At 43.4% G+C, this 19,033-nt stretch overlaps 1 long non-coding RNA gene across 1 annotated transcript; it reads right to left on the bottom strand.

The window, feature by feature from the left end:
• Nucleotides 1-661: 661 nt before the first annotated feature.
• LOC119513357 lies at nt 662-9,991 on the bottom strand. Its single transcript, XR_005212621.1, has 3 exons — nt 9,877-9,991; nt 5,771-5,838; nt 662-787 (listed from the first exon to the last, which is right to left on the bottom strand). It is a non-coding gene; the product is annotated as an uncharacterized LOC119513357 (long non-coding RNA).
• Nucleotides 9,992-19,033: the final 9,042 nt, after the last annotated feature.

Below are 19,033 nucleotides of genomic sequence, written 5' to 3'. Positions count from 1 at the left end.
CCTCCAATTCCTTGCCCCAGGGGGAAGAGGCATAGCCAGAATGGGGCCCCCTTAACACATGGTGCCCAGAGCAGGGGGCTCAGCTGCTCAGATCTAGGGCAGCCCTTGTGGCAAGTACCCAAGGATGCAGGCTTGTCCTAGGCAGCTTAAAGCAAGGGTTGCAAGCTGGTAGCCCAGAGACCACATCCAGCCCACAGGGGTGTTTTACTTGGCCCATGGTTTTTTTTGTTTTGTTTTGTTTTTTGTTTTTTTTAATCAAATTAGTGCCAACATTTTAAAAAATCAGGAGTTTCACTTATAATTCTAGATCTCCAGCTTCTCTGGAAAATTCTTAAGATCTCTCAAAACTGAGCCCACATTCCATCTGCGGCAGTAGTTAGTGGGAGATGGGCAGAGATGGGTGGCTATTGTCCCCCAATTTGCTCTCCTAGTCCACCACCATCCCCAGTGTTTGCACAACATAGACACATGCATTCACACCTCACCCTTTTTGTTAACCGCCCAACCCTGTGGGCAGCTGAGTTTTCTCACTCTTGGGAGAAGAGAGGGTTGAGGCATGATTTTATTACCGTCTGATGTGTTTTCCTGAAGAAGCTATGAGCATTACAATTTGCGTAAGTTAAATGGGCTGCAGCAAGCAGCAAACATTGGACAATAAGTGTCTCCATTTCTTGAAGCGTCTCTGAGAATGTTTGTCTTGCATGATTTAGACATTTGGTGCCCTTGAGCTAAGAAGCTAAACCACATGATCTCTCGTGGCCTCTTCCAGGCCTGGGGTCCTATGACTCTGTAGAAGAGACATAAAAGAAAGCTTTAACCTTAGGAGTTCATAATTCAAGTAGAAAAGGCATATATAAACTCATAAAAAATATATAAACAAGCAAAAATAGCTCAGCTACTCCTGAGGCTGGAAGTGTAAATGCCCCAATTAAGCACTCACTAGCCAGCTGCCAGGATACAGGGTCATAGCCCACCGTGTGCCAGGTGCTGCCCAGTCACGCGCCTCCCATCATTCTAGCAACTCCTGACATCCCATAGATTCTGGACTGCTCTGAGAAAATCTTGTATGTCACTCAATGTTCTTGTTTGCAAGCCACAGAAACTGGAAAGGGGACTTCTTGAAAGGACATGGGGTGTCCACAGAATCAGTGGGAGACTGGAGACCCTAATTAGGAAGTGGGCAGGCAAACAGGGGTGCCAGGACCAGGAAGTTGCCCTTTATGGCTGGGTGCCACTATCCTGAAGTGATTCTGACCCTCCCTTCAACTTTGTCCCTCATTCAAGGTTTAAAGGCTTTGGTAGGACCTCACCTCACTTGCTTCCACCTTGGGAGGTGGGGCACAGGCAGTGTCCTGCCTTCCAACATATCTGCACGTTTCCCCCTGAATAGGTAAAAGGGATGGTTGCTGAGCTGCTCCCCAAAACTCAAGTATACTCACATATGAGCTCTCCTCACTCAGTCTTTCAATCAAGACTGAGTCCCCAAATTGAGGGCTGGTCTCAGTGATTAGAGAGGAAAAGTCAGCTGGTGCTGATTATGGTGAGGAGGGAGGAAGCTTGAGTGCTGGCCAGTGGGTGCAAACTTGTGCTCTGTAAAGGCAGGGAGTGAACACTTGTTGAGCACCTACTCTGAACCAGTCACTGATTAGGTACCAGTAAACACCTGATCTCATCTGATCCTCTCACTAAAACCTTGCAAAGTCGGTATTATTATATTCTTTAGCAAGGGAGTAAATAGATGCTCTTCCAGCTTGTAAGTGTTAGGGCAGCAAGTGGAACTCAAGACTCCCTGGCGCCAAAGCCCAGGCCACCCAAAAACCAGGAAACAGATTGTTCTTCCAGCTACCTGGAAGAGGTTGTCATGGCCCCGGCTACAACAAACAGAGCCACTCTATCCCAATTAGTACACAACCCATTCTTAATCATATACTTGCTCTCATCCTGGATATGACCCAGGTACTGCACTTCTCTGCTTATGCCTATCTTGATATTCCTTTGTTTTTTCCCTCTGTTGCCTGCTGCACTGCTGCATCTGTGCCCTGTGTCACTCCCAGGTAATTCCTTTTGCAGCGTCTAGTGCAATGTTAGGCACTATTGATAAATAGGTGGTGATAGGATAGGTGGCTATCTGGATACCAAGCACTAAAGGTGCCCAGGTTCATCCACTCAGATCAGCTGAATGTCCCCTGAAAGACAGCTCAGAAGAAAGAGGTGGAAAAGGAGTGTAACAGACAGATGTCTGGTCACCTCCCTTCCCCTGCTCCCAACACGCGTCTCTGGGCAGCAGCCCCTTCCTTCCTTCCAGACAGGACCAGTCAGGCGCAGCCAAACCCCTGCTGCCCCAGCAAGAAAAGCTTCTCATGTTGCCTGTAACCTTCACTAAACCCTCTTGACCTGCCTCCAGGCTGTCACAGGGGCAGCAGAATGGCATCCTTCACCCCCACCAGGTAGGCAGTTAAAAATGTGAGCCTCAGTCAGAAAAGCTGCCTCCTCCACTTACTAGCTGTGTGATCTTGGACTGTTCGCTCACCTCTCTGGAACTCAGTTTCCTCATCTGTAGAATGGGGATAATAGTAAAATCTATGAACCATGATTGTTTTGAGGATTAAATGAGATAATGCATTTAAAGTTCTCATCACAGTATGACAGAGAAAAAAATGGGGGCTTCCTTGTTTCTCACATATGCCAAGCTCACCCTACCTCAGGGCTTTGCCATGCCCTCTGCCTGGAATTCTTTCCCCTGTCGTTCCCATGGCTTGCTCCCCCACTTTGCTCCCTGAAGAAGCCTTCCCTGATCATCCAATCTAAATAGCATCTTTCACACCTATTGGCCCTGATTTTTTTTTTATGGCACTTATCATTACCTGACATCGTATTATATGTTTGTTTATTGCTCTCCCCTTTCAGAATATAAGCTCCATGAAGGCAGGCACTTTACTGTTTTGTTCCCTGCTGATGTCCAATCTCTAGAACAGTGCCTGGCACTTAGTAGGTGCTCAATCAACACTTGTGGAAGGAGTGAAAAATAAAGTTAGCTATTAGCACTGTCATTCTACAGTGGGAATAGGAGCTCTAGACCCACACACAGCATCCAGTGGCCCACTGGGGGGATGCAGGAGTGGGTAAGCAAGTAGGAAACACTCAGAGAGGGTCACACACCAGCACTGGAAAGAGAAGAAAGTTGAACTGAATTAAAGGGTCTCAGTTTTGAATGCCAGATTTGATTCTGAATCCATGCTTGTTTTAAGTGCCCAGGCCCTTTTACGGGCTAGTGAGCAGCTTTCCCAGGAAAAAAAACTGGCTAGGGAGGGGTTTGTGTACACACAGGCCAGGCCTTCTTTGAGCTGTGGGTGTGGACCTCATTGAAAGCTGGTCCTCCTTGCAGGAGCAAAAGCCAGCAAACACCTAGAATTATTGGGGCAGGCTGGCTGGCAGCAAGAGGGCAGGATCAGGAATCTTGGAGAAAGAAGGCTAGGTAGGGCTGGAAGCCAGCAGGCAGGGCTGAGCCAGGATCCCCACTGGGGATACAGGCCAAGCTTGCATTTCCTCTAAGTCCAGGCAGCTAGACCAGGGGACATAGAGACCCCAAAGAGAAATTTCCCCAGGGGATATTAGGGATGTGCACCTGGGTAATTGGGGGAAGGGGCAGGAACTATCACCTTGGCAAAAACACTTTAAATCTTCAAAAGACTTCTCTTAAAGAGCTCTAAAGACAGATTGCACAGCTTTCCTCTCTTGTCCATTCTAGTATGTTACCACATGCCTCTTTAGAGCCAACTGAAATCTCTCTTGCTGTAAGTATTCCAGTGTGATGGGTAGGTGTGTATAAGGGGAAATAATATCCCATGTATATTACTGTAGGTGAGGTTGATTTAACAATTCATTTAACGCTATAAACAAAGAACAGTCATTTGGGTCTCCAGTTTTAAGCTTAATATACATCAGCATCCCTACCTCTTAATGTTGGAGCATAATTGCATTAATCATAATCACTGTCAATTTTTAGACTTTTTATCTGCCAGGAACTGTGTTACATACATAACACATAGATTACATAGATTACAAAATCATTACAATAGTCCCTTAAAATAGGTTTTATTCTCCCCACTTTACATATGAGGAAACGGAGGCTCAAAGAAGTTAAATACATTTCTACAGCTAGAAAAGTAGTAAAGCTGGGATATGAGCCTAGAATTGTCTGTCTACAAAGCTGTGCTATATGACAATGTCACCCTGTACTGAGCACCTGGCCCATAACATATGCCCAAAATATTTAGCTTTGATTGACCTGAATTAATGAGTTTTCAAGATGGCATTCACTGCGTGCCTACTGCATTCCAGGTGCTTTACCTTTGGCACATCATTTCATTGTCTCAACAGCTCTGGGAGTAGAAATTATCTATAGAGAACAACACTGAGAATCTGGGAAGTTAAGTGACTTGTCTGATGTGCCACAGCCAATAACTGGTAGAGCTGGGATCCAAAGCCAAGTCTGTCTGACTCCAGGCCCAGTTTGTGTGCTTTCCTTACACCATCCTTCGTCTGTGCTCTCTCAGCCTTGCCAAGGACATCAGCCTCCACCTTACCTCTAATAGATCACTCCCACTGATTAGAACTTCATCACCTCAAATGGAATTTCATTGCCATTAAGTTTGCTTCTTTCTCCTTAAAGTTTATGAGAACTGCCTTTGTATAAATACCTGATAATGCCTTAAACCAAAGCACTGTGTCAGTGGAAGGAGCACTGTCTCGTACTTTATTTAATTTGGCCTTTGCCAGAACCCTGTACTGTGGGCATTATGATTACCATTTTACAGATGTGGTCAAGTGATTATCTGACTACAAGTTTGGTGCAGGTTCTTTCCAATACACCAGGCTGTCCCTAAGTTCAAATTCAAGCTCAAAGTAGGGATTGTGAGATAAGAGACTGGGAAGAGCATTCACAGATAAGTCAGACTCAGTCTTCCTCCATTTCTTTACCACCTTGGAACCACCTGCATCACCTGCCCCACTCCAGGGTTGATCTCAGTGATACAGCCCTTATTTCACCCACTTGTGCTTGGACTTAAAACCTGATTTTCTACATCTTAAAGTGGAAGACAAACTTCAAGTCCTGATAAAAGGTAGTCAGAAAGTAAAAGTAACTTAGGTCACTGCAAAAGGGGCTAGGTGTCAGACAGACATGGCTTTAGATCCCAGCTCTGCCAGTTATTAACTGTGGCACATCAGACAAGTCACTTAACTTCCCAGATTCTCAATGTTGTTCTCTATAGATAATTTCTACGCCCAGAGCTGTTGAGACAATTAAATGATGTGTTCTTTTTGTATCTCCCATATGTGGAACAGCCTAACTAAGGGACGCCCAACTCCTTGGCCCAGAAGTACTTAGGCTCAGTGACAGGACTCAAGGAGGAACCCAAGTTCCCCTTTAGAGTAAGCCAGTTACTAGTGCTTAGATAAGGAGAAGCGTAAGTGGTGCCATGGATATCCTAGGACCCTCTCAGAACCCTGAAGACAGTCAACTCTCAGGAGGTGGTGGTGAGAGGGGAGTCCTCACTCAGCTTTTAAGGCAGGTGGCATGGCATCTCTCCAGGACAACTGTGGGCTGGACAAGCTGTGTCACTACCTGGCACTTGTCTAAACCTTAGCAGGGATTTGGGAACTCCCAAAGCCAACCCAAGATGCAGACATGTCCCAGAACAGCAGGGACATAGCAAGAGAAGTCCTGGTCTTGGGCTGTAGGGTTAATAGTCCACTTCTAGTTACCTACCTGGGCTGTAGACTTTCCATCCTCTTAGAAAACTCAGGGCCAGTGGTGCGGAATCCCAGGAGAAACAACTGTGGAAAGAGTTGAGAGGCTTGAGTGCTTCCCAAGTGGAGCAGAACAGCCAGTGATTATTTCATGTAAGGTTACTTCAGATTCTACTGACAACCTAAAACCAAGAGGCTGCATTTCAAGGACTGGTCCCTGGGTGTCACCACTGTTTCTTAGGCAAGTGCTCTATCAGTTAGGTAACCCTAAAGTGTGCTAGAGAGAGAAAATTCCTTCCTTTAGACTCAGTTTGTAGGCCTGGCATCTTCTGTGCCTTCTGTGAATTCCATGCCTTACTCACTCCCTCTTGCTCCCTGTCCCTTCTGGCTGACCGGGATTGCAGGGTTGGTCATGGAGTTGCTCCATTGCCCCCTCTTTCCTTCCTAGATCACTCAAAACCCAAACCCCACATTCTTCACACAGCACAGGAACAGACACATGCAGCTGGGAAAAGTCACACAACTGACAAGACTGGCTTCACTTTGGGTTCATGAACACAAATCTCAAGTAGGTGCTCATTCCTGGTCAGCTGGGATGGTCAGCCATCCGTCCATTTGGGTCCAAGTGTCACCCTCTCCTCTCACCCTCTTGCACGATGACTTCATACCTTGCCTTCAAACAAAATGTTGCATGACGTAGCCCTGGGATTGTTCTCCAACTTCACTTCCTATTATACTTCTTCCTTCCTTGCTAGAACTCAGCTGCCATGGCTTTCATTTAGTTTCTCTAATAAGCCAAATCTTTCCTGTCTTGGGAACTTTGCTCATGCTGTTCCCTTAGCCCAGAACCCTTCCACCATGCTTAGCATGTTCACCTTCATGTCACATACTCAGACTTCCCCAGGCCCCCATATCTAAAACATGTCATCCCATTCATTCTTTCAGCTCGTAAATTGTCTTTTTATGGTACTATTATAATTGTTTTGTTTTTTCCCCACAGTTGGGACCAGCTAATACATTTGACAGGTACTTATCATATATATGCTATGATTCTAAGTGCTACATTGCTGACCAAGGCTGTGAGTCCTGGACTCAAAGAGCAGGCAGATCTCTTAGCACTTTATTTTTCAGTTCCTATAAATCAAGTTGGAGGTTCTTAAACAAGAAATCATCCTTTCCCCATAGAAATTCAAACAATATCTCTCTAGACACTGTCAGGGGCCACAATAATCTGCACAAGTGAAGTGAAAGGGGAAAAGTGTGTCTAAAAAGAAAAGAAAAAAAGAACAAGCCAGAAGCCAATGGCAATTCTCGCTTGTCTCTACACTGCAATTTTTGGCCATGATGTTTGTTTTCAAGCCACCCCCTTCCCGATTCATATCTTGCCAAGATCTCAGATTATTTCAGCATAGAAGCCTCCACCCTGAGTCTGGAGTGGGGAGAGATAGTGGGTACATGGGTGAGCTCAGAACAGAGGAAAAGCATGCATAAGAAAAAAATTTAAAACCACAGATGAGCATGATACACACAAAAGCATACACACAAGAGAATATTTTTGCCTTTTATTGTGTCTCACCAAGAAAGTAGGAGGCTAAAAACAAGGGACCCCTACACCAGGTATGTAGCACAAAGACTTCTGAGGTAGCAGGTGCTTCTCAGACACCTTGTCTTCCAACCAGCCCTTGGGCATATCCAATTTTTTTGACAAGTGGAGTCATTTCAACAACAGGGCCATTCAGAACCACTTCATTTGTTCAAATATCTTCCAAGACGATCTCTGCTTGACTGCTTCAAGGATCTCTCTGCTGGTGACAGCTCTTCTGTGGTTGTAGAAGGACAGTCTAACTGCCTCCAGGCTAACCCTTTCCAGTCGCCAATCATCCAGAGAGCCCAGTGCATCCAAGACCCAGGAGCACCCGCTGAAGTCTGCGTGCTTCTGGGAGAGACACAGCACAGAAGTGAGGAGAGAAGCAAAGGCTTCCCATTGTGAGCAACTTGTGTTCTAAACCACCACCTAATATCCACAACTTCCATGGATTCATGCATACTTGGACCACCCACCCCACCACACACCACCCAAAAGGGCAGTGGTGGGATGAGATGAAAGATACTGGCCACTGTATCTATCAACAGACTCTTGGGAAGAGAAAGGAGGGAGGAGGTATTTGAAGCTGGAGGGAAAGATAAGTGGAAAAAGCAGTAGTTGAATGATAACCCTTATCTAGATAATACAGACCGACTCTGGTGACTTCAATTTTTGTGCCTCAGTTTTTTCTAATAGAAATAGGGTTAATATCCAATACCTTCTGAGGATGGAAAATATAATTTTTGTTTAGAATGTATTTTCACATTCTATATTTTATATTGGTAAGCTTCATATGTGAAAAATTCTTAATGTCCAGCCTTACTTCTTTTGTACCAACATGATCTCCAACCAAACGGGAAACTTGCTCTTCTTCAGATGTGTCCCTGTTTTCCAGCCTTCACGTCACATAGCATGTCTGTGTCCCTCTCCACCTTTCAAATCCTATCCATCCTTGAAGGCCCCTCCCCGAGTGTCACTCCCGCTTATCTGCATGCCACACAACCTTACTGAGTCCCTCCTCCATCTGAGGATGATGGCACTTTGTGCTCTCAGGGCCAGTATCACCCATTGCCTTATGTCTTTGCTGTTCTTGTCTAAAGTTGGAGAAGCACCTGGAGTAAAACCAAACAAACTGAGCCTGAGAATCATCCACCCAGGGCTCTTCTCCTAGCTCTGTCTGGACAGAGATGTCATGCTAGCAAGTCATATTCTCTTGTTCAGTCTTGGTTTCCTTTTTATGAAAGTAAAGACTTGGAGTGGACTCTGGAAAATTTCTTCTGCTTCTCATGAATTAGAAGTGTTTCCTCAATGCCTGCATCATGAGCCCCTTTATAATAGAGACCACTTGGTTTTCATCTGAGCTCCCCTAGCAGACCTGGATGGCATTTAGACACAGTACATTTATCCAACCAATTTCTTGTTTCATGGCGCCTAGAGACGCTGACCCAAGGCACAGATCTGAGTTTTCAGGGACCTGAGGAAGCAGAGCAGCCTGCTGGGCTTGGGCTGAGGAACAGACTCTGTTAGAGGAAAATGTCTAGGAAAACCCAAAGGGCTGCCTAACCCAAGTGGTCCCACAGAGGGCCCCTCCATCCACCTACTGGCTCTACATCAATGGTTCTCAACCAGGGTGATTTTGCCCCTTGGGGAACATTTGGCAATGTCTGGAGATGTTTTTGGTTGTCACAGTTTGGGGCAAGAGAGAGTGCTATTGATGTCTGACAGGTATTAGACGGGATGCTGCTAAAGACCCTACGATGTACAGGGCAGCCCCACACAACAAAGAATTATCCAGTCCAAACTGTCAATATTGCCAGGGTTGAGAAATTCCCTCCCTCTCCCACCTCTCCTTGAAATCATTTCCCCTTCTTCTCCCAGGATAAGCAGCCGATTCCAAATGACACTGCTGGAATACAGGGTGCTTTGGTACAATTACACACTGGAACACTCAGCCTTGCTTCATTGTCATGAAGAAATTATATTCCAAGTCAAGCCTTACCACAGTTTTCACAGAATCTCCTTACATCTCTTCCCAATAGCTGCTCTTGAAGAAAAACAAACACTGTCTCGGTTTTGTTTTATACATTTAGAAGTCACTGGGTGAGGCTGGGTGGTCAGGGGAGAAGGAATAAGGATGCCTACCCACATAAGAAACATTCTAAACACAGAGCATCGTGTCATGAAAACCTGACATCGACAACTCTTCAAAGCCACAGAATAGACTAGTGAATCCCCCTCTGCAAGAAAGGGAGAGGGCGTTTAAGAATCAGTTTACAGATTGCCTGTCAACAGATACAAGAAACGGACACTGAGAGCTCAGGTGTTCAGAGTTGCTGCCAATAGAAGAAAGCCAAGCAGAAGATAGCAGCCGACAGCAGATCCAGTTTACAGGAACTGCTTTTGCACCTAACTTTTCAAGAACACAATGTGTGAAGGACTCCCATATCAGCATAAGCTGAAGTCAAGAACACACCCAGGGCCCACTAACACGATACTTCTCTTGGCCATTCTAAACTTCCACGAAGAGAGCCCCAACTCACTTGCATTAGGATTTTCCCCAGGTAACTGAAATAGGCCTCCTTCTTCTTCTTCCTCCTCCTCCTTCTCTTCTTCCCAAAGGCTGAGCTGATCCACTCATACTTCCTTTTTGCTGGGTTATACATTTCAGTCTTCTTAAGGAATCTCAGGCTATTGAAACAAACAAAGTACATGTTAAAGACTCGATCCTCATACCTCTGGCTCAGAATATCAGTGTAAGCAAGCCCACATGCCAAAGAGGTTTTATAGGGAGGGCTGGATAGCACCCTTTCCTAATAAAATCAGTGATTGCACCTGTAGGATACGAAGGCTCTCAGAATCCTTAAGAGATATTAGGTGTGAAGTCGAAAGCTCGCTTATGTTGCATGTTTGAAAGGAGCACAAAGCAGCCAACTCAATCCCAAGTTTTCTTATGCTGTATCTCATGTGAAAGAGAAAGTGGCCACTTTGATGTAATGGCAATCAGTTGACCAGGCAACACTCATCTCAGAAGTTATTCTTTCTATATGCCTAATGCCAGTGTTTTTTGGAAAGTGGTTCCTTGCCACAGAGATCTCAAATCAAAAAGACTGGGAGTGAGACCCAGGAAGCTGTATTTTTTTTTCAAAAGCATCCCAGGTGAATCTAAACCTTTGCCAAGCAGCTGTAGGAGATTTGGGTATGCCTTGTGTCTTTGTGGTTGCAATGGGAGAGAAATGTATCTCCTGAAAGTCAAGCCTGTGCCTGCTTATGCAATAGCAGTCAGGAACTCAGGTGACAAAGTGTGCATAGGAAAGCCATAAGTCATTGTACCTTCAAGACTGAACTTTGAGAAATTGTAGATAGAGAGGCTGTGAACTCCCTGCAATTAGTATATCAGTTCAGCGACAAGGAAGTGACCAGTCTGACATGAACCAGCAGATAAGAGGACACCAGAGAACCAGGGTGTCAAAAGAAGAGAAGAACCAGATCAGAACTGATACTCTCTTTCTCCCACCACCTGGTTATGAACTGCGTCAAAGCTCCAGTGGAGTAGGGATGGGGTGGGGAGGGTGGAAATTAGATAGTAGTGTTAATAGTACTATCAGTGTACATTTATTGGGCCCTAACTATGACAAACGCCAGGCCAAGTGCTTAATATACTTTATCTCTTTTTAATTATCATGGCAACCGTAAGAAGTAAGATACTTTTATTAAAAACCTTTGCAAAGCAGCTACAGATTTGGGGTGGGAAGCAACTATTCCCCAATACATATTATCTGTAATCCTTTTGTCTGCTGGTTCATGTCAGTCCGATCACTTTCTTGTGGTTGTGCTGATAAAGTGATACTCCCACTTCACAGAGGAAGAAACTGAGGCTTCGAGGTCTTAAATGATTTGCTTAGGATCACCTGAACACTACAATCATGTCTTAGTCACACACACGTGTTCTACGCAGTTGCTACATGTAATTATTTATGGACGGAGAATTTGAAGGTAACTTATCCATAGGGTAGGTTTGATTCTTCTCAATTCATCTTTTGATACTCTACACAAAGTGCTGAATTAAAAGAAAAGAAAAAACAAATAGAGCTGGAATTCATAACACCACCACGAAGAAACCTAAACTGAACACCTATATGATAGGAAAATGTGTCTCTCTATTGCTTATTATATCCAAAACAATCTGGTTGGCAAAGTCATGCCCCACTCACCACCCCAACTCCTACTCACATTTCACCAGCCTCATCTCATTATTTCTCTATTTAAAAATAATAATATATGCACAAAGCATGTGTGACAACAGGAATTTGAAGTTTTAACATGAAGAAGTAAATGCAAATTGGCAGGTATCACCAAGGCTCCATGGATGGTGTTCTTCACCGGACTGGGGCAGTGGGAAGGGCCTGGCCGGGAGGCAACTGAACTAGTGCTATGTGTCAAAAGGATGCTGGAGAAAAGGAGAGGCTAGGCCTCCCTATGGTTGTGCCTAAGAGCCTCCTCCCGAATGCCTCTTTGTTGCTCAGATGTGGCCCTGTCTCTCTAGCTAAGCCAACTTGAAAGGTGAAATCACTGCCCTCCCCCCTACGTGGGATCAGACACCCAGGGGAGTGAATCTCCCTGGCAACGTGGAATATGACTCCCGGGGAGGAATGTAGACCTGGCATCGTGGGACGGAGAACATCTTCTTGACCAAAAGAGGGAGGTGAAAGGAAATGAAATAAGCTTCAGTGGCAGAGAGAATCCAAAAGGAGCCGAGAGGTCACTCTGGTGGGCACTCTTACGCACACTTTAGACAACCCTTTTTAGGTTCTAAAGAATTGGGGTAGCTGGTGGTGAATACCTGAAACTATCAAACTACAACCCAGAACCCATGAATCTCGAAGACAGTTGTATAAAAATGTAGCTTATGAGGGGTGACAAGGGGACTGGGAAAGCCATAAGGACCACACTCTACTTTGTCTAGTTTATGGATGGATGAGTAGAAAAATAGGGGAAGGAAACAAACAGACAAAGGTACCCAGTGTTCTTTTTTACTTCAATTGCTCTTTTTCACTCTAATTATTATTCTTGTTATTCTTGTGTGTGTGCTAATGAAGGTGTCAGGGATTGATTTGGGTGATGAATGTACAACTATGTAATGGTACTGTGAACAATCGAAAGTACGATTTGTTTTGTATGACTGCGTGGTATATGAATATATCTCAATGAAATGAAGATTAAAAAAACAAAACAAAACAAAACAAAAAAAAAGACATAATGCTGAGCAAAATAAGCCAGGCACAAAAAGAGAGATATTGTATGTTACCACTAATGTGAATTCTGTGAAAAATGTACAATGTTTTATACTGTAGAATGTAGGGGACCAGGAGATACCAATTAGTGGAGGGAGAATGATAATCTAATAAGAACAGATAAACTATGGAGGGTAATCTCAATGTTATGGGAATGCTCAGGAATTATTATGGTTTGTAAACTTTCTTGGATATAGTAAGATCATGTTGGAAGCAATAGAGTTATTTTAGGTTTTTTTTTTCTCTTATTCCTTTGTTTTCTTAGGGGTTGTTAATTTTCTTGGGGTATGGTAGGAACATGTTGGAAGCAATGTAGTTATTTTAGATTATTTGTTTTTCTTACTCCTCTGTTTGGACATGGTTTATTAATTTTCTTGGGGTATGGTAGGAACATATTGGAAGCAAAGTAGTTATTTTAGGTTATTTGTTTTCCTTAATCCATTGCTTTGTTTGAAATGTTGTGGGGTTTTTTTGGTTGTTGTTTGCCTGTTTGTTTTTAATTTTTTGATAAACAAAGTTAAACAATTGAAAAAAAATCAGTAGAAAAATGGGAGTAAAAACTAAATGACAAATAGGGTGGGATGGGGGGATGGTTTGGGTATTCTCTTTTCACTTTTATTTTTTATTCTTATTCTGACTCTTTCTGATGTAAGGAAAATGTTCAGAAATAGATTGTGGTGATGAACGCATAACTATATGATCATACTGTGAACAGTTGATTGTATACCATGGATGACTGTATGGTTTGTGAATATATTTCAATAAAACTGAATTTAAAAAAAAAAAAAAAAAAAAAAAAAAAAAAAGGATGCTGGAGAGCTCTGGGGGTGGAGTGGGGGAGAGGAGATCATACGGGGTATTGCAGTGGGAGGGCAGCACAGAAGGTCTGGCCAGACGGCATTCCACTCATTCAAAAATATTCAGCAAATTTTAGTCCCTACTAAGTGCAAGGCCCATGGCTATGCATGGAAATGGTAATAGATTAACAAAATGAATTTTAAAATTCTGAGGAAAAGCATAATGATGATCAAAGACTTGTAAGCATCTTTTGGAGATCTCAGTCTGCTAAAAATGATGTGCAATAAATTCTTATCTGCTAATAGCTTCCCTTTCCTGAAAATAAAGGAAGCAATTCCACAACTAGCAATGCTACCTAGTTTTTATTGAAAACTTATAACCTGCCTTGAATTATCCAAAGCACTTTATATGTATCATCTCATTCCACGGTCTTAACACTCGAAGACGGGTTTTATCATTTCTTTTTTAAAGATGAGGAAACTGAGCCTTGCTAAGATGAACCAGTTTGCTCAAGGTCACACACTATGTTGCAGTGCTAGGAACTGAACTTGGGTGTGTCTGACACTAATGTTCACGTCAATATTTCTCCAAGTTAGGCCCCTTACCTACCAGCAGAAGAATTTCCTAGCATGCTTATTAAAATGCAGATTCCCAGGCCTCATCCTAAACCTCCAGTGTAAGTACCTTAAATTTGGGTGCCACTGTTGCACCAGTGCCTCTCAAGAATGAGGAAAACACTACTCTAAACCAAATCCTATTCCGCATGGAAGAGCAAATTAGAGATATGGAAAGGATGGGAACCCTAGAAGAAAGTGACTAAGATATTGCCAAGAGCTAAGCACAGTCAGACATCGACCTTAGACTCTAAGAAGACAGACTTCAAAAGATCAGCAAATGATGTTCTCACAAATTGAGGACTAACGGCTTGGTATGCCGAGCCCCCTGTCTTGGGGCTTGCCCTTATGAAGCTCGTTACTGCAAAGGAGAGGCTTATAATTGTGCCTAAGAGTCTCCCCCTGAGTGCCTCTTGGTTGCTCAGATGTGGCCCTCTTTCTCTAGCTAAGCCACCTTGGTGGGTGATCTCGCTGCCCTCCCTGCTAAGTGGGACCTGACTGCCACGGGTGTAAATCTCCCTGGCAATGTGGGATGACTCTGGACCCTGCATAGTGGGACTGAGAACATCATCTTGACCAAAAGAGGGATGTGAAATGAAACAAAATAAAGCTTCAGTGGCTGAGAGATTTCAAATGGAGTCGAGAAGTCACTTTGGTGGACACTCTTACACACTATATAGATGACACTTTTTAGGTTTTAATGTATTGGAATAGCTAGAAGTAAATATCTGAAATTATCAAACTCCAACCCAGTAGCCTTGACTCTTGAAGACGATTGCATAACAGTGTAGCTTATAAGGGGTGACAGCGTGATTCTGAAAACCTTGTGGATCACACTCCCTTTATCCAGTGTACGGATGGATGAATAGAAGAATGAAGGAACAGACTGAATGAAAAATAGGGTGTGTGTGTGGGGGGGGGCATGATTTGGGTGTTCTTTTTTACTTTTATTTCTTATTCTTATTTTGATTCTTTCTGGTATAAGGAAAGTGGTCAAAAATAGATTGGGGTGATGAAGGCATAACTATATGATGGTACTGTGAACAATTGTACACCATAGATGACTGTATGGTATGTGAATATATCTCAATAAAACTGAATTTAATTTAAAAAAAGGTAAATCAACAATGGAGGGAGGAGGGGAATGGAATGTTTTGGATGTTCTTTTTTATTTTAATTTTTATTTTATCTTTTGGAGTAATGAAAATATTCAAAGATTGATTATGCTGATGAATGCACAACTATATGATGATACTGTGAACAACTGATTGTATACTTTGAAGGACTGTATGTTATATGAATATATCTCTATAAAACTGCATTAAAAAAAAAGATCAGCAAAAACACGGTTAGGATTCTATGGATAAAAGCTTTGAAAGGGAGGTCGACTCCAGAAAGGTAGGCAGCTCCTCCTTATTTGGATATGAACTTGGCTCCCCTCCTTGGTTACAGTTCACTTCAACCTGGTCCTATCTTAGTTGAGTCTCAGATCCAAAGGACAAACCGACCTCACAAAAACGGATAATGAATAACATCAGAAGAGGGGAGGGTTAGGAGCTGAATAGGATACAGAATGTGGAGTGAATCTGGGCAAAAAGATTCAGGACTAACATTGAGTGAAAGAGTGTTGGGAGCCTGTTTTATGGGGTGATGCCTGCAGGGCATGAGAGAGGCCTAATAAGTCAAAGGGCTCAGGTAGGTCTAGGTATTGTAGCATATTATAGAGGGGATTCGGGCCTTGGATGAGATATTGGAGTCCATGACCTCTGCGGTCTTCTACATTTTGATGATTCTACTTTTAAATCATTGAAACTTTCTCCCATATCATTTCTTTAGGGTTCAGGTTGTCAGATTTTGGAAACAAGTACTGTCCATATTATTTCTACCACTAGATAGTCTGAATAATTAATCCAGTTGATTGGAAGAGGGTCACACTATGCATTTTAACGACATCTCATTTTATGGTCTTGTCTCTAGGAGAAAGATACTGCTGCAGGGAGGATGTTTGATTATATAACCACTAAGATTTCCTAGAATATTGCTACTCAAAGAATGGTCTGCAACTGGCAGCATCAGGATCACCTGGAAGCTTGTTAGAAATGCAGAACCTCAGACCCCACCCCAGAACCTACTGAATCAAAATCTGCATTTGGACAGGATCCCCAAGAGACTCTCATGTATTTAAAGTTTGAGAAGCCCTCCATTAAGGTACCATCAATCCATGAATTGATTGTGGCTGAGGCTTTTGTTTTCTCTCTCATGGATTCCTATACAGTCCCAAATTTTCTAGCTCTAGGACTACTTCCAATGGCCAGAAAAGCTTGAGATTCAGTGATTGCCTGGCTTGTGGCTTATAGAAAGGCCACATGGCCCTATAAAGAAAAAGAATCTCTTGAAACATAATAATATGTCTCCATACACACACACACACATTCACTAATCAACTCACAAATCAGTTCACCAGCTCAATTCAGTAAATACCCATTGGGCACCAGGTGCAGGTTGAGAGGCTGAGGATACGGGATAATAGGGCATGTCCCTGTCCTAGGGAGTTTAGGAACACATGTGGACAACCAATTCCAACCCAATGTGATAAACACCTCATTCATTAGTGAAAAGGGAATATATTCCAGCAAAATGTTTATAGTCAGAAATAATGTTATCACAGGCCGGGATAATCCTAGAGGCAGTTCCAGGCTCATCTGGCTCTGTCTTTCCCATGGCCTTAAAGCCATGGCTCCTCTGCCCACATGGGAGAGGTGGGGGTGGGGGCTGTGCTTTGGGAACAGTCCCTGTCTGGCAACTCACAGGGTACTGGCAGTGATGGCTGCTTAAATTTTTCTTCATTTGCCAATGACCAGGACCCATGGTGTGATCCTCCCCTTAGTTCAGAGGTTTTAACTTGGAATCCATCGATAGCTTCCTTCAGGGGATTCCACGTACAGGCTGTTTTGTGCATATGCTTAATACATTGTCCAAGGAGAGAAAAGGCACACATTTTCATCAAAGGTGGATGAAACCTAAAAAGTTGAGAACCATCCACCTATTTCCCTGTGCGCCTTGCAGTGGTGGTCCCTCCCTTCTCTTCCTCCTCCTCTGTCTCCTACTCTTCCTCCTCAGTCGACATCTCCAAACGTCCTCTGTGCTTAGTTTGATTAGGTTAAAAGGAGCTATATCTGCATTATGACAGACACACCCCGGAAGAGCAAAGGAAAGACACACACCCATCAACACCATCCTAGGTAGGCACAACTGGACCGCAGGGGAGTGGGGAAAGAAATATCCAAAACCCAGAGTCAATTCTTTAGCAACTGGCTGTCTTTAGTGGTTAGAAGTGAGAAGAGGAACTTTTTAAGTTACTTTCTGGGTTTTCAGGGTGGCTTATGTCAATGACCTCTGCCATGAAAACTCCCTTTCCTTTGTCCTGTGAGATGTCTATAGAATGTCAGGGTAAGAGAAGTGGGAAAGGGATGGTTCCACAGGCAGGTAAAAGTCATCAATGACACCAGAGAGGCAACTGTCAGGTCTGTTTATATTTAAAAAAAAAAAAAATGCAGGCTTCAGAAATCACAGAAAGCATATATCCTCTCTTCAATGTATCATTCTTAGTTCAAATCCAGCCTTTTGCATGACAGAAGAGGAAGTGTGCCTGGGATAATTTCTGAGGCAGAGAGTCCCAAGTCATTTCTATATGAATGTGAGTACATATAGAGTTGTTTTACAACACACATTTGCCTTTCTACTTCTCCTTTATAATAATTCGGGCTCATAAAATGAATTTATAAAATACCCTTTGAATACATTGTGTGGCTGTTTTCCCTAGCCTTCCTACTTCTGTTTTGCTTGGCTAATGTTGAAATGAGTTTTTTTTCCTTGAATGCATGACACCTAAAGGGAGTTAGGGTGGGGCAGCCCAGAAGAATTCCGGGAAAGTAGAACGGGAATACATATTTGCTGTGGAAAATTCGGAGTTGCTTTTCAGGGATAACCCAGGGCTGACTCAGTAACAGCTGTTAACTACAGAAGGGTTTTCAGAACAATAGCTTTGTTCAGTGTGAACACTCAGTGTGTAGGTCTGGCCCCAGGGGAGATGTCCACGCAGACCTGAGACCTGCTTCCAGGAACAGGAGGTGAGAATGAGCTAAACGCTGTCCAAAGACTTATTTTAATGCAGCAAATTTACCAAAGGGATGGATTTACACCCTCACATGACTTAACCCATGGATTCACCAGCCATGGTATATTCATTTGTCAGGCAAGTGTTTATGAAGATCTTCAGCAGGCTGGCCACTGTGCTACAAGGTACCAGAGTTAAAACCAAGAAAGGTCAGACACAGCATCTAGCCCTCACGGCCCTTAGTCTAGTGACAGAGATGGACAAGAAAACAGGCTCAAATGAGCTCAGTGCTGTAAGGGGGGGGGGGGGCAGCACTTCCAGGATGCTATGAGGCACAGAAGAGGGGTGGCCAACTCCCGTTTAGAAAACCATGGGAGGCTTCATGGAGGAAGTGATGTTGAGGCTGGTTGCTGAGGGATGAGCAGAAGTTAGCCAGGCAATGAGCGGTAAGGGGTGGGGCAGCAGGGAAGAGAATTTCAGGCAGTGAATAGGATGTATGAACGGAGGTTCCCTCTGTCCTCCCCGAGGCATAGGATTATAGGGTTATATTCAACAACTAAGGTAAACATTAAATTATTTTTGGTTTTAGAATTGTCTGTTCAGTGGGTTGTTTATAATCTAGCACATCTATGCCAACCAGAGCTCGCAGATACCCTGTACCAGGGTTTCAAAAGTATGTGCTTATTCAGACCTGGCAGGTCTGCAAACTTCTGATGTGATTTTCACCTCTTAGTTTTATGTGATTTTTTTTTTTTAATTTAGAACTATTTTATTTTGTTTGTAACTTTATGTTTTGAAATAATGTCAAACTTACAGTAAATTTGCAATAATGAAAAAAAATACTTCCCAGCTATCCTTTACCTAGATTAACCAATTG

Source organism: Choloepus didactylus, chromosome 18 (genome assembly GCF_015220235.1).
Source record: "Choloepus didactylus isolate mChoDid1 chromosome 18, mChoDid1.pri, whole genome shotgun sequence".
Lineage (NCBI taxonomy): Eukaryota > Metazoa > Chordata > Mammalia > Pilosa > Megalonychidae > Choloepus > Choloepus didactylus.
The sequence above is the reverse complement of the archived record's forward strand: the minus strand, read 5'-3'. Positions and strand labels throughout refer to the sequence as shown.